This window comes from Herpailurus yagouaroundi, unplaced genomic scaffold (genome assembly GCF_014898765.1).
Source record: "Herpailurus yagouaroundi ecotype Mexico unplaced genomic scaffold, PumYag 250, whole genome shotgun sequence".
In the NCBI taxonomy this organism is placed as follows: domain Eukaryota; kingdom Metazoa; phylum Chordata; class Mammalia; order Carnivora; family Felidae; genus Herpailurus; species Herpailurus yagouaroundi.
Window position 1 is genome coordinate 222,498 of NW_024412467.1, and position 13,904 is coordinate 236,401.

General features: G+C 50.7%; 1 long non-coding RNA gene and 3 other non-coding genes across 5 annotated transcripts; 2 read left to right on the forward strand and 2 right to left on the reverse strand.

Annotated features, from left to right (window-relative positions):
* Nucleotides 1-306: 306 nt before the first annotated feature.
* Nucleotides 307-379, forward strand: TRNAV-CAC (transfer RNA valine (anticodon CAC)). The gene has a single exon. It is a non-coding gene; the product is annotated as a tRNA-Val (tRNA).
* A 1,589-nt stretch (nt 380-1,968) lies between these two features.
* Nucleotides 1,969-2,042, reverse strand: TRNAT-AGU (transfer RNA threonine (anticodon AGU)). The gene has a single exon. It is a non-coding gene; the product is annotated as a tRNA-Thr (tRNA).
* Nucleotides 2,043-5,439: 3,397 nt separating this feature from the next.
* TRNAL-UAA (transfer RNA leucine (anticodon UAA)) lies at nt 5,440-5,522 on the forward strand. Its single transcript has one exon. It is a non-coding gene; the product is annotated as a tRNA-Leu (tRNA).
* Nucleotides 5,523-10,322: 4,800 nt separating this feature from the next.
* On the reverse strand, nt 10,323-11,589 carry LOC121020379 (uncharacterized). Of its 2 annotated transcripts, none has more exons than XR_005786099.1 (2): nt 11,443-11,589; nt 10,323-11,069 (listed from the first exon to the last, which is right to left on the reverse strand). It is a non-coding gene; the product is annotated as an uncharacterized LOC121020379 (long non-coding RNA). The 2 variants fall into 2 exon arrangements; XR_005786098.1 differs by having other exon boundaries at nt 10,323-11,212.
* Between the last annotated feature and the right edge of the window lie 2,315 nt (nt 11,590-13,904).

The following is a 13,904-nucleotide window of genomic DNA, read 5'->3' on the forward strand; positions in this document are numbered from 1 at the left end:
AAGCTGGGCAGGGAATAGATTGAGAGCCACGCCCGGGAGCACGTGGAGGGTGGGGAGGAACGAGATCATTCTGATCGTGGTCATGGTTTTAGCATAAGGCTCATAGAATTTAAACACTTAAAAATGTCTGGGAACGGGATACCTCCTAACCTCAGCGTGGTGCTTGTTTTGGATCAAGTTTAAAATGCGGTTGTGGACACTGACTACGCAAACGTGAGTAGAGAGAAGACCCCAGACTTTTAGGAACCAGCGCCGATGAACGCAGGAAACCGAGGTGAGCGCCACCGGCCCAGGCCACACGCGGGGGTTTCTGTGGTGTAGCGGTTATCACAGTCGCCTCACACGCGAAAGGTCCCTGGTTCGAAACCAGGCAGAAACACACGCGCGGCCGAGTAAACCCTTTTCTCTTCCAACAAGCCAATGCCGTGTGTCACGTAGACACCTGTCAGCCTTCTATTCGCTTTATCTATGGTCTCCTGTGCACAGCTCCGTCCCTTCCTCTCCCGAGTTAGAGAGTCATGGGGACACCCCGAGACAAGGTGTCTGTTTTGTGCGCCCGGTCACCAGGCCAGGGGACACTGACGGGGACCTGGAAGGAGGAGTTGTTTGGGAAAAGAGAAGGCCCTCTCACCGAGTTTGTTTTCACAGTTCTTACAGCGCGACGGTTTTCTCGAGTGCCACGTTCTCCAGTCAGTACCCTCCAGCTCCCGGGGCTTCTAAAAGCACTGGGTCTCATTGACCGTCACCTTGGACTGCATTCCACTTTCAGGAGTCCTTTAAAATCCAGTCTTTGGGGGGCGCCTGGGTGGCGCAGTCGGTTAAGCGTCCCACTTCAGCCAGGTCACGATCTCGCGGTCCGTGAGTTCGAGCCCCGCGTCGGGCTCTGGGCTGATGGCTCAGAGCCTGGAGCCTGTTTCCGATTCTGTGTCTCCCTCTCTCTCTGCCCCTCCCCCGTTCATGCTCTGTCTCTGTCGCAAAGAAAATAAATAAACGTTGAAAAAAAAATTAAAAAAAAAAATAAAATCCAGTCTTTGGGCAAAAAAACCAGACTCCCAAAGAGGGCCAGCGTCACGGCTGGCAAACCACACGCCCAACTTTAATGTTCTACCACTCCTGGTCTGAAATTCTCAATAACTTTTCAACAGAAAGCCCTGCGTTTTCGTTTCACGCTGGGCCCACAAATCCTGTCACGCGTCCTCCCGAAAGCTCACAAAAGGAGCGGTCGTGCCCCCTCTCTGGTCCTTCCGGGAAGGAGCAAAGCAGCTGAGAACCGTGCCACCCCCTGCTTGACGACGAATGTTGTGTGGAGGAGGGGGTGCCTTTGCAGACTGGACCGCCTTAAGAGGCATCCTCGCACATCAAAAGGAAAAGATCGGCTAAAACATTAAAATTCTATTCTAGGATTTGATTTTTTTTTTTGTTTTCCAGCGTTTTATTTTGATCTAAGTACTTCCAGTCCCAGCTGCCTCCAGTCGCCTGTTAGACTTCTTGTCCTCGGTTTTGGTTGGTTCCATCGCCATTCTTCTTAATCTTCCAAGATTCCATCACGTCACTGGGCTTTTCAAAATATTCTGTGGCGTCCTAGAATCCACAATCACGGGAGAAGGAGGGGTGGTTATCGCGGCACTCGGTTTGCACGACATGCACGGTTTGTCTCCTTTTCTTGCCTTCTTTGTGGATTGCTTTAAAAGCAAAATGCTGCGACTGCGAGCTTCTTTGGGAAATGTGGAGCGTAGCTATAGAGGTTTAAAATTAGAAAATTATGCCTCGCGTCTAGTTCACAGCATAGCTTTGCCAATTCATGGTGAATAATCTTCTCAGTCTTCTACAAAACGCCTCAGACAGGTAGACTCGACATCTGAGGCTTCCATCAGGTATAAAACCCAAGTTCTGATTTGCTTTGCTTATTTTTTACCCATTGCCTGTATTTGCCTTGGACAATTTCGCTTTGTAAAACCTCAAAGAGGAAGGCCCCGCTGGGATTCGAACCCAGGATCTCCTGTTTACTAGACAGGCGCTTTAACCAACTAAGCCACGGAGCCTGATGTCCCATCCCTACCTGACGCATATTGTTTTATGAAATGTCACCCCTTAATCTACGTGGAGCCCAGGATGGGGTCATCGACACCAGGGAAGGCTCCTTCCTCGGGGAGGAATCCTCGAGTAGGATTGTCCTTAACTCGAACACCTATGCACCTTGGGAGCTCCCTGCCTCCCAGCAGACGGGCACAGGAGGCACGGGGCACGCTGTGTGCACACTCGCGTGCAAAAGGAACAACACAGGAGGCACGCGGGTCCACGGCGATCCTAGGCGCCGGTGGGCACATGACGCTTCCTGATTAGGACTCAGCGCTGCTGTCTGGGAATCGGTCTCCCGGACCCTTGGCTGCGCCCTCGGGATCAGCCGTCCCACTGGCGGAAATTCTCTCCTACTTGCAGCTGAAGAGTCGCCTTAGCCGACCTCCTGCCTGTGGTCTGGGAGGTTCCGGCCCCTGTCTTCATTTGCTTTTTCTTTTCGTTTTTCCAGGTCCTCTGTCCCTTTAGTTCAAGCTGCGTTCAACCACCCTGCTCTTGAAAGACCTGCGATCTCGTGAACGTTGTTGGAGTTTATCCTTGTATAGGGGGAGTTGGCAAACTGTGACCCATAGGACAAATCTGGCCAGCTCCCTGTTCTTGTCAAGTTTTATTGGAACACGGCCACACGAATTCTTTTCACATCATCTGCGGCCACTTTCCTGCTTACAACAGCAGATTTGAGTAGCTTCGACAGACGCTGACTGTATGGTCCACTGGCCCGTTGAAGAAAAAGTTGGCCAACCTCTGTATTAAAAAAAAAGCCACATCCGCAGACCTCAGGCAAACAAACAAGCCCTTGCTTGCCTTGGCTTCCAATCGAGCTGCCGTGGCATCACACCCGCAAGAGTTGTGCTTTTGTGGATGGGACGGGCGGGGCAAGTCCTCCTTAAGAGGCTCAGAGGTTTTTCTGCTGAGATACCGCCTTCACTCCCTTTGGAGTGCCAACGAAAGATTTTACAATCACGCCTGTGGCTTCATCTTGAGGCCGCATTTTCTGACAGCGCTCTGGATTTAATTCTTGCCTGAAAGCCATTTCTTTCTTAACGTCGGCATCGCTTTTCATCGTGGAGCCGCTGGGCATGACGAACAGCTTGTCTTTCAAGCCCTCTGAGTTGTGGCTCGTTTGTGTTTGACAGTCCTCCCCTTCACTGAAACCTGAGCAGCACCCTCGCGGTTCCGCCTGGAAATCTCTCTAGCTAAACGGGTCCGTCAGACTGGTTTCCATTCCATGACACTGCAGGCCCTGGCGTTTCTAAATCCCCAACTGCTTCACGACGCATCCCTTTTCCTCCAGGTTCAAGTAACATTTTCCTCGGGATCCATTTGTGCCTCCTGTGGCTTACCTGGATATTTTATTGGGGGGGGGGGATCCAAACCTAAGGTTATGCCTTGGTATGGACCCCACCTGGGAGCCCTCTCCGTGCGTGGCTTTCTCCTCTCCGGTGTCCTGTGCCCCCTGTATCCTGACCGCTTTGGCCTCCTCGAGATGCTGTTTGTGCTCCCAATGCGGGGACCCCGCCTGGCTCTGGATCGCCCTCCGCCCTCGCCCTCCGCCGTGCTGGGGCTAGAAGCTGCCTCTAGGCCCTAAGCTAAAACCTTTGTGAGACTCACCTCTTCCGTCCCCCCCGCTGCCGGGGATGGGGTCCCTGCACTGACAGCAAATGTCACAATTCCTGTCCGACTCCTTGCTGCCCACGAGGGAAGCGCGGCTCCTACAGGCACGCATCCTTCACGGGTGGAGGCGGAAGCCTGCGTCCCTTTCCTCCTACTTGCCCACTTCCTTCTGACCTTGCTGCCGCTCGTGGCTTTTTGCTGCGGTATCATCTATCTATCTGGCCCTTGCTACTTTGGGACAACTTAGATACACTCACCCATCATCCCATTTATCTATTTATATTTCTCTCATGTCCTTTATTTTACACATTCTCCGTTGTAATGGAAGCAAATGCTAGAGTCTTATGTCTTTATCGACTGTGCTCTTGAAGGGGTTTAAAGTTCTCCTCATGGACTTCTGGTAGCTTTATTTTTTACTTTCACATTTGGGAACTAAACTTACTAGCTGATTCTACCGTGTAGCCCGTGTTCAGAACAACAGTAATGGAATGTTCTGGGAACCTTTGTGTCTGTCCATACCTGTAGGATGCTATCTCAGATCTGTTTTTTTTTTTTTTTGTGGAAGCAGCAGTGGTGTCCAACCCCAGCCTCAACCCAGTTCTCACCCCAGCGCTGAGACGTCTGGGTTTCCTTCTGGGCTTGTTAAGTGCAGGACCCCTGGGCCCTGTCTCCTTTCTAGGAGTTGAACCTTGATCTGGCCGGAGACAGAACCCAGAGCCGGCCAACCGGAGGACTTGAGGGGGCCACTCCTTGTGGGTGAATTTATCAGCCAGAGAGAAAGATCTGAATGTGGATCCGGCCAGTCTGAACATTCAAAACGAGGGTTGGTTGGGTCCATCAACGGACATTCTGGAAGAGTCATCTCTGCTTGTCCGGTAGGGCAGACATGACCCCCTCACACTGTGGTGCCTCCCTTCGGTTCCCTGAGGGCCCTGTCACACGCTAGGTGTTGGGTAGCGCCCTCCAGATCTCATTTCAGCTCAGGAGACCCCAAATGTCCCATCGGATGCATACATTCCCCGCGACGACTTGTAGCGCCCTTGGCGGAGTGTGGTCCGCAGACGGAGGGCGGTGGTCACCCGAGTGTGCCCGGTGGGGTTGGCATTCTTGGGGCCTACCCTATACCGGAGGTGCGGGGTGCCACCCTCCGCTCCTTCGGGGACACACTGGGCTGGCAGTTACAGCCCCTTGCCATTAAAATCGGAGTCACGCATGTGAACTGTGTCCGCTAGGGATTTCCAAATCTACCGCCAGGGCGAGCTCGTTTAACCTCACGTCCCTTGGGCCCCAGCCCCGCTGCCCAGCCCCGGGTTGGGGAGGGGGGGAGGGGGACGGGAGAGGGAGGGGGACGGGAGGTCTGGGACTTGGGGGGGGATGGGTACGAGCTCAGGAAAACCGCGGCCTCTCAAGCGAGTCCGGATGGCGGCGGCGGGGAGCGGAGGGAGCAGGTGCACCGGGGCAGGGGTGGGGGCGGGGGCTCTTGCTCTCCGTCCCTCCCCCGTTCGTTTTTCTTTTCGTACCACACAGAAAGAGCTACTTCTCTGAGGCCCAGGCAGTGAGCTCGGGGCGGGGGGGGGGGGGGGGGTCGCGTGGGCGCCCCCCAAAAGCAGGGGGGGGGGCGGTTCCTCTGCGACGCCCCGCCTCACGTCCGATGCAACCCCCAAAATCAGAAACCCGGGCTTCCTTCCTGCGCGGCGCGAATACCGTGCTTGCAACAAAAAAACAGTTGCCGGGGGCAGAAGCCCAGCCACCGGGATGGCCGAGTGGTTAAGGCGTTGGACTTAAGATCCAATGGGCAGGTGCCCGCGTGGGTTCGAACCCCACTCCCGGTAGGGCGAGTTTCTGAAGGCTGGAGGCCCCCCTGGGGCGGCGAACGCGGCCTGACCCCGCGCCTGCTTTTCTTGTCCCCCCCTACGCTGTCCTCAAGCAGAAGCACCTGCGCGAACCGAACCGATTTTTGCTCGGACCCCCTCAGAGGGCCAGCGTGAGCCCCTCCTCCCCCCTCCCCCCTCCCCCCCCCCACCACGCGCCGCCCCAAGTCCACAGTCTTCCTAAGGAGCCGCTCCTCCTGCGGGCCTCTCCGTTGCAAGGGGGACGGAGGCCTGGGGCCCCGCCGGACGACCACCCGCCAGGTGCCCCTCACCCCCTGCGGCTGGCTCCGAAACACGGCTGACCCCGCGCCAGCGGACGGTGGGTGTCTGCACATGGAAAGACGCTCCCGCAGCGGGGGGTGTTAGCTGGCCTTCCGGTCAGTGTTGGGCATCTTTTCAAGTGGATGAACCCCCTGGGTCTCCTCTCGTGTGAACTTATTATATCCTGTACTCACTTCTCTCCTTCCCTGTCAGGTCTTCCTCTTGGGGGAAACAGGAGTCCGTGGGGCCTTCTGTCGGTATGTCACAGGTTTATTTGCCTTGGAACTTGGCAGGGATTTTGGAGGCGGACACTTTGGACTGTGTGCCCCCCCAGTGATCAGCCTTCTGGTGCAATGTCTGACTTGGATGTGCCTTTTCCTGCTACAAGAGCGAGAGTGACAGAGGAACGCCATTTCTTCTACAATGTTCATGATTTCTTTTTTGTATCTAGATCTCTGAGGTATCTGATTTTTCCCTGTGTTTTAACATGAGAGATACAGATCTAACTCTACCTTATTTCCAGAGGATCACCAGTACTCTCAACACCATATTATTGAATGTCCATATTCTCCCCATCCGTTGAAATGCCGGACTACTAAATTCTGTTCTCTAAAATGCATAGGACCAGATGATTGGAAACACCATGAACCTTGGAACTCAACAACCAATGTTCTAATTCTGGCTTTCCCATGGCCTCGCTGAGCCTTGATTTCTTCCTTTGTTAAATGGAGACAATAACCCTTATCTCATGTAAATGCCTGCTGAATTAAGAAGTCTCTTTGCCTCTGTATAGATTAGTCATCTGTCCCCTAAGAAGAAACTCACACACTTCTTTTGTAGCAGTCCCTAACAGAAACCCCAAAATCAGATTTAACATCAGATAAAATTTGTCCTGATGGCTAAATTGCTTCTATGTTTTGAGATCAAACATCGAGATTCCACATTTGAACGTTCTCTGATCCTGGGGCAGCTCAGTGCATCATTTTCATGAGCGGCCTTGAATTTCAAGTGTGAACCTTGAGTTTCACGTTTGCTCCTGGCCATCCCCGGCAGAAGGAAGGAACTTCCTGTGTCTTCACGGTCAGAAATAAGTCGGTTTGAGAAAGACTAACGTTCCATGGAGAGGCAAGACTCCTCCCTACCAAAGGTGGTTTCTGTCATCTTTTTTCTTTCCCGTGAATGAGGTAGAGAGAGGACGGGTGGAAGTGGAAGATTTATTTTTTTCTGAAATGAGATTCCAGATGGCAAAGATTTTATCCCAACTGAAATCTGCTAAAGAGAAAACACAGCAGTCTCTCAGTGGTCGGTTAGCAATGCCGTGCAGACTGGCGCCCAATGACACCGACGTCCACGTTCTGTCACTGCACAAGTTCTCTTAGGTCACATCTCCCCACCAGAGAGTCAACCCCTCTAAAATTACCATCCCAAACCCCTCTCTGCCACCAGGAAGATCTGAACCCGTCGTGTCAGGCACTTGACTGTATTAACTTCCTCCCGATCATCAGTGATGCCGGCAACTTCCACGCAGCCCCAACCTCTCCTGTTGTTCCTCGAGGCAGGTGGAATTCCGTGATGGCCTCCAAGTTGCCCTCCCACGGTGTATAAGCCTGTACAGTCCCTCACAGATACTAGTCTTTCATCTAATACATAATTAATAGCTACCAATTCATCCCTTAAACTAGTTTATATACATAGTTTATAAATATATATATATACCATATATGGTACATATATATGTGGTGTATATATATATATGGTGTGTATATATATATATATATATATATGGTGTGTGTATATATATATATATATATATATATTGCAACATGCATCTTGATATTGGGAATGCAACACTGAGGGAAAAACAAACTAAGTTTCCTCCTTCCCACCCAGGCTTTCTGGGTAAAGGAAGAGACACACAGGTGGCTTTTATTTTCAACAGGAAACTGATTCGAGGAGGAAACTGAGGCTTTCTGGATTGGTTTTGTCTTTGGACAGAAATCATCAAGCCAGCCACACTCCTACCACCTCACCCTGGGCCATCCTCTCTTTACTGCTTGTGCCAGCCTTCTCCAGAGAAACGGAACGAGTAGGGTGGAATATATAGGTTGGCTCCTGTGGATATAGAGGCTGAGAAGTCATCAGATCTGCAGGCAGCAAGTGGGAGGCCCAGGAGAGCCAATGGTGTGGTTCCGGTCCAAAGACCAGCAGCCTTGGGATTCAGGAAGAGCCAATGTTTCAGACGGAGTCCGAGGGCAGGAAGAAACGGCCGTCCCGGCTCAAAGGCCGTCTGGCAAGAGGAGTTCCATCTTCTTCAGGGGAGGGAGGCCCATTTTTTCTATTCAGACCTTCAACTGATTGAAGGAGGCCCACCCACATTGGGGGGGCAAGGTGGTTTACTGTCTACTGATTTAAATGTTACACTCACCCCAAAACACCCTCATGGAAACATCCAGAATATGTGACCAAGTATCTGGGAACCCCATGGCCCAGTCAAGTTGACCCATAAAATTAACCATCACACCAGTTCAGTGTAAGCAAAACCATGATTAAAAAACAAGGAAGGACAATTTGCACTAATCTCAGCACAGTAAGAATTTAAGAAACAATGCAGGATATATAGTTTTTGCATGAGTAATATATTCACTTGGCTGGAAAATGAGAGAGTATTAGAAGGTTCCTGAAGTCTGTGGTCCCTCCTTCCCCATCTCTGCGGGTCTCACCAACACCTTTACCTCAGTTTCTTATACAACCTTCCTTTTCTTAATGATACTTGCAAATATGAACGTAGTCTTATCTTCCCTAACTTTTTACATAAAAGAGAAAATATTTACCCACTGTTCTGCAGCTCCAATTTTCAGGTAATGGAACAATGAGATCTCGCTTTCATCAGTACTTGGCTTACCAACACTTCCCGTTTTGCACATGGCCCAAGTGTGGCTTTTTTTCAGATGAGTTTATCCAACCAGGAAGGAGTTGGATCTGAAAATTTCTTTCCCACTGCACCTCTAGAGAAGGGAATGAAAGCAAAGTGTAGGAGCTAGAAGGGAGGAGGAGAAAATGAGATCCCTATTACTTTTTGTTTTGCTCTCAGGGACAAAATACTTTTTGTCTGACGCAATATAGTGTTCAAAGATACCTGAGGTAGGGGTTTCGAAGCAGCTAGTGATCAAGGGAAATTATATATTCATCCAAGAAATATTTATTAACCTTCACTCTTCAGAATGTAATAGTTATTATTTTTTAGCAAAGAGGCGTAAGAAATAGCATTAAGTTAAAAAATGGATAATCCTTTTAAAAAATGGATGTATGTATACGTATGTATATAATGTCCAGCAGTATCTAGACTATAAAATGTGCTTAAGTGTTTACTTAATGTGGGAATATATATGTATATTTTTGTAGCCATATTTTTTATGTGTTTTGGCAACAATCCTCCGTAATACTTGTATAATTAAAAAGGAGAAAAGTAAATGCAGAAATAGTGAAAAAAACAACAACAACCAATCCTTTGGATCTTTATACGTGGAGAAAGGATGAAATACTTAAAAAAAATAAAACTTTATGAAGAATCTTGTGTCCTGACAGTGTAAGGTGGACGCCCAGGGTTCCTTCCCCAGGATGGGAGTCGTCTGACCTACAGTCTGTATCAGGGTTAGTGATGAGGAAGGTTGAAACGATAGAAACTTAGAACAGTGAACACTCTTGCTGGTTATCAGGATTCCAGTATGAATTCAGTTATCCAGATCGGGGGATTCCTACAAAGGTGGTCACTCCCTGATCAAAAGATAAATGTGCTTTTAAGAGACCATGGAGTAGACTAGTTCGGAAGGAAGACTTCGGAGCAGATTCCCCAGATCTAGAGAAGCCGACCCCTTACTGAGACCCTGAGAAGAGAGGGGTTCACGGACACGTGGACACCGCAGAAGAGCGATCTCGTCTCCCACTTCTGCCTCCACCACGTATCCCCCCAGCCACAGTGTCTCACGATTCCAGTGGAGATAATAACCCCTACATCACCGAGTTGTGAGGACACACACACACACACACACACACACACACACACTGCGTGTAGCACAGCAAGTAGGGAGTGCTCAGTAATCACTAGTTCCTGTGCCCCATAAAAGAAAACCATTCCCTTCCTTGATAAGCTGTCCTGATGAAAATGTTCCTGATTGATTTCTGTAGCTTTTAAAACATTCTAGACGTTCACTTCTCACTTCTCTAACGCTGTCATCCCATCCACACTTTTATAGGCCGAACACCTGAGTCAGGTGTTCCCAACGCATCACCCTGGGCCTGGCCGCGAGCCTCCGGCCTGGCGATCTGACTGCAGTCTCCAGGACCCTCTGCGGTCCCACAGCAGCGGTGTCGTGAGTAGGGCCAAGCGGTCACTGCCCTTCCACCAGACTGAGGAAGACGGCTCCACCAGCCGCAGACGCTGTGCCCGCCAGCAGCATTTGCCGAAACGACACTGTGGGGAAAAATGATCAGTCACAACGCTCCCAGAGGGAGGAAGATTTTTATTAAAACTTCAGCTTCACAGATGGAGGAAGAGCTTTGTTAAAGACAATGAAATACTGTTACGAAACAGCCCAGTAAGTGCACATTTGTAGAGAAAATGGAGAAGAGGCATCTGTGTAATTTAGGAACCAAAATACAAGACTGCCTCTCTGCTTCTCCACACGCAATTCTACCCCTTCACTTCCTCCACCATGAAACACACCTCTGATCCAGGGCTCTAGAAAGACACCTGAACAGAACAAGGGGGAGAGTCGGGGACACTGCCTTTGGGGTGGGTGGCTGAGAAATCGCCAGCTGCGGGTAGGGAGCCCTCTTCGTTCAGTTCACTCTCTCTGCTGGTTTTCGGCTCAGTTTTGGGTCTTCTGATGAGACGGTGTCCATGTGGCTTGGTTGAGATTTTAAAACTCCAACAGCTCCCAAACCCTGGGAACTGTGAAGGCAGAGGGCTCCTAAGAAAACAACTATACTGATGACTCTGGTGGAGACCGTCTCTAATTTTCAAGGAGTGGAACAGGCCCAGAGACTAAGGTGTGGTTTTGTGGTCACCCCGTAACACAACGTCCAAGCTGACAGCGTCCAGCTGTGTGACTGGGACGGAGACACAGGGCCCTGCACCCAGAGGGGCCTCCTGCTCTGCCGTCGCTATCTTGAAATGGTTGATGACCTTCGGCCAAGAGACCCCACAGCTGCATTTTGCACTGGGCCTCACAAAGTATGTAGCTGGTCCTACGTGTTATGTTCTACACTCTGCGGTCAAGAAAAGGAAGTAATTCTTCCCCGTATTGTGCATTCTACCCCTTGTCCAAAGTGCGTTTGGTGCAGACAGTGCTTCTTGATCCCACTTCCGGGGTTTATACTGCGAAACCGAACTGCAGGAAGAAATCAAGTAAGAACAAAATTTTTAACATACATCCCGAAATCATGGGCAAGCACCATAAGGGACACTAATGCTCAGAACCAAAGAGGAAAAGGAGAAAGTGAGGAAAGTGACTACTGATGGAACTTGAGACTAAGGAAAAGGAAGACCAAAGAAACAAGCTTTACCCACTTCCCGGGAGGCTGACTGACCTTCCTCAATCAGAACCCGATGACCACTCACCAGACAGGAGAAAGATGGCCGAGCCGGACAGGTGTATGAAGGAAGGACACTTTTAGTGATTTCTGGCGGATCAGGTCCCCGAGCCACTTCCAAAGTTTGCGGACAGTATGTAGATACCGAGAGGAACACAAGAGCCCGTGCCAACCCACGACGGCAGAGAGATAGACCTTCTGATCAGCCTGTGCTGACACTTCACGGCTCCACTGCAGAAACATGATCCGTGAGCCAAACCGTCCTCCATACTGCGAGACCACTGTTTTCTCCTAGATTTTTCTTTTCCTTGGCACTCTCCTCAACGTTTTTTGTTTTTTTATTTTTTTTACATTTATTTATTTTTGAGACAGAGAGAGACAGAGCATGAACGGGGGAGGGGCAGAAAGAGAGGGAGACACAGAATCGGAAACAGGCTCCAGGCTCCGAGCCATCAGCCCAGAGCCCGACACGGGGCTCAAACTCACGGACTGCGAGATCATGACCTGAGCTGAAGTCGGACGCTTAACCGACTGAGCCACCCAGGCTCCCCTCCTCAACGTTTTTTTAAAAAGCTCATCAAGCTAAAATCTTCCCTCTAACCCAAGGGCAAGACGTTCAGAGTTCGCTCCTGCCTGTCCTTACCCCTGACGGTGAAGATAAACGCATAGGAAACACCCCGTTTCTGGGCCTCAGGGAATAACCAGCAACAGAAAGTTCAAGCAGAAGGAGCGAACCGAGAAGGGCGCTGACCATGAAAATCCCACCCAGTGCTAAGGAGGCTAGAACCAGGGCCGAATGGCAGAGTCTGAGAAGCCCTCCCTCTCTAGGACCCACTCCCCGGCTGTCCAGGCCCCACGTGAGGGGAGCCCGTGAATGCAGGTGGGTGTCGGGCGGGCAGGAGCGGCTGTGGGGGAGCTGGGGAGGAGGGGACTTGAGGCTGCAGGTCGAACCTCGTCTCACCTGGCTTGTGCCGGGCACCCAGACTTCGAAGAGCGTGCTGACAAGGCTCTACTTCCAGGCAGCTCTATTTCCACCCAGGACACCAGGAAAGACCACCACACCAAGGAGGTGGCCAGGAAATGACAGCTGAGGACCATGTCTCTGCTCGGTGTCTTCATGCTAAACCACCGCTGGAAAGGCATCACCTAAGAAAGGGAAGGGGCAGGGGGGAGTTTCCCCAGACTCTCCAGATTAACTCCTTACCCTTCAAAAACAATTCCTAATGATCCCTCATTCCTAAAACTTTCTTGAATCTCCCATCCTGGCCCCAATAACCCTTCCACAGTTTAATTCCTTATTTAACAAATACCCTATGCCCATGTCATGCCCGACATTCTGTAATACTGCCTTCTAACACCTCTCCCGGGTCGGCTGTCATCCCCACCAATCCAGACCGCAGACTAACAGCCTCTCCCCCCATAACTTTATCAGGTCCTTCTGCTTAGAGGGCTCCTAAAATCTCCCCAGCACATGTGATGTAATCCTTTGAGTAGCATCCAAGCCCTTCCTTAAGCTAGCTTCACCCTTATCTGTCCAGCTTTATTTCTGTCTACTTCCTCCAAAAATTCAACCTCTCTGCCAAAAAAAGTTCACCATACTGTCTCCCAAATCCTGTATAGGCAAGAGTTCCCGGTATGGGCTCCATTTAAACCTGCTGTCCCATTGCCCACTAAGTACCATCCAAGTATCTCATTCACTTAGTAAGCGGGTATGTCTTGACTGCCCACTGCGGTGCCTACACTGTTCCAGATGCCTGGTACTGGTCTGCAAACAAATATGGTTACCATAGGGAGATCTCCCAAGAGTGGTGCAGCCCCTGGGCTCTGCTCGTCCCCATCTACCCGGTCCCCCTGCTTCTCTTCCCTCATCAGCCAGTGTGAATCTATCCTTCAAGGCCCAGGCTTCGGTTGGAAGCTTACCCAACCCCAATGTCCAAACTGTGTGCACCCTGTGCCCTGTGTGAATACATATGACAATGAAGTCATGTACCACGTCCAGCAAGGGGGCCAGCATGCGGCTGGAGTGGAGACAGAGAGTACAGGACCAAGGTGATGAGGGCCACACTGGAGGATCCAGCAGGCACATTAAAGAAGTTGGTTTTTATTCCGAGAAGCCATCGCAGCAGAGAAATAAGGTCGGACTCACATTTCTATGGATTCACTCAGTTGCTGTTTTATGATTAGACTACCGGGCAAGGTTTAAGCAAGGGGCTCCGGGAGCTACTGCAAGAGTGACACCATATGACATCATGGAGGTTTGGAGCATGTGCTTACTGAGGAGGGCGCTGCCAGTCTCCCACTGGGTTTACTTGGCAGGTAGAGCCACTGGGCTTCGTGATGGATTAGACATGTGAGTCGGGAATGAGCTCAAGGTTTTGGATTCAGATCCGTAAGGACCACGTTGCTTTTTGCTGATATGGGTGAGATCAAGTTGCAGGCACAAGGGGGTGAGAAGCAGTTTGATTTCGGACATGTTACATCAGATATACC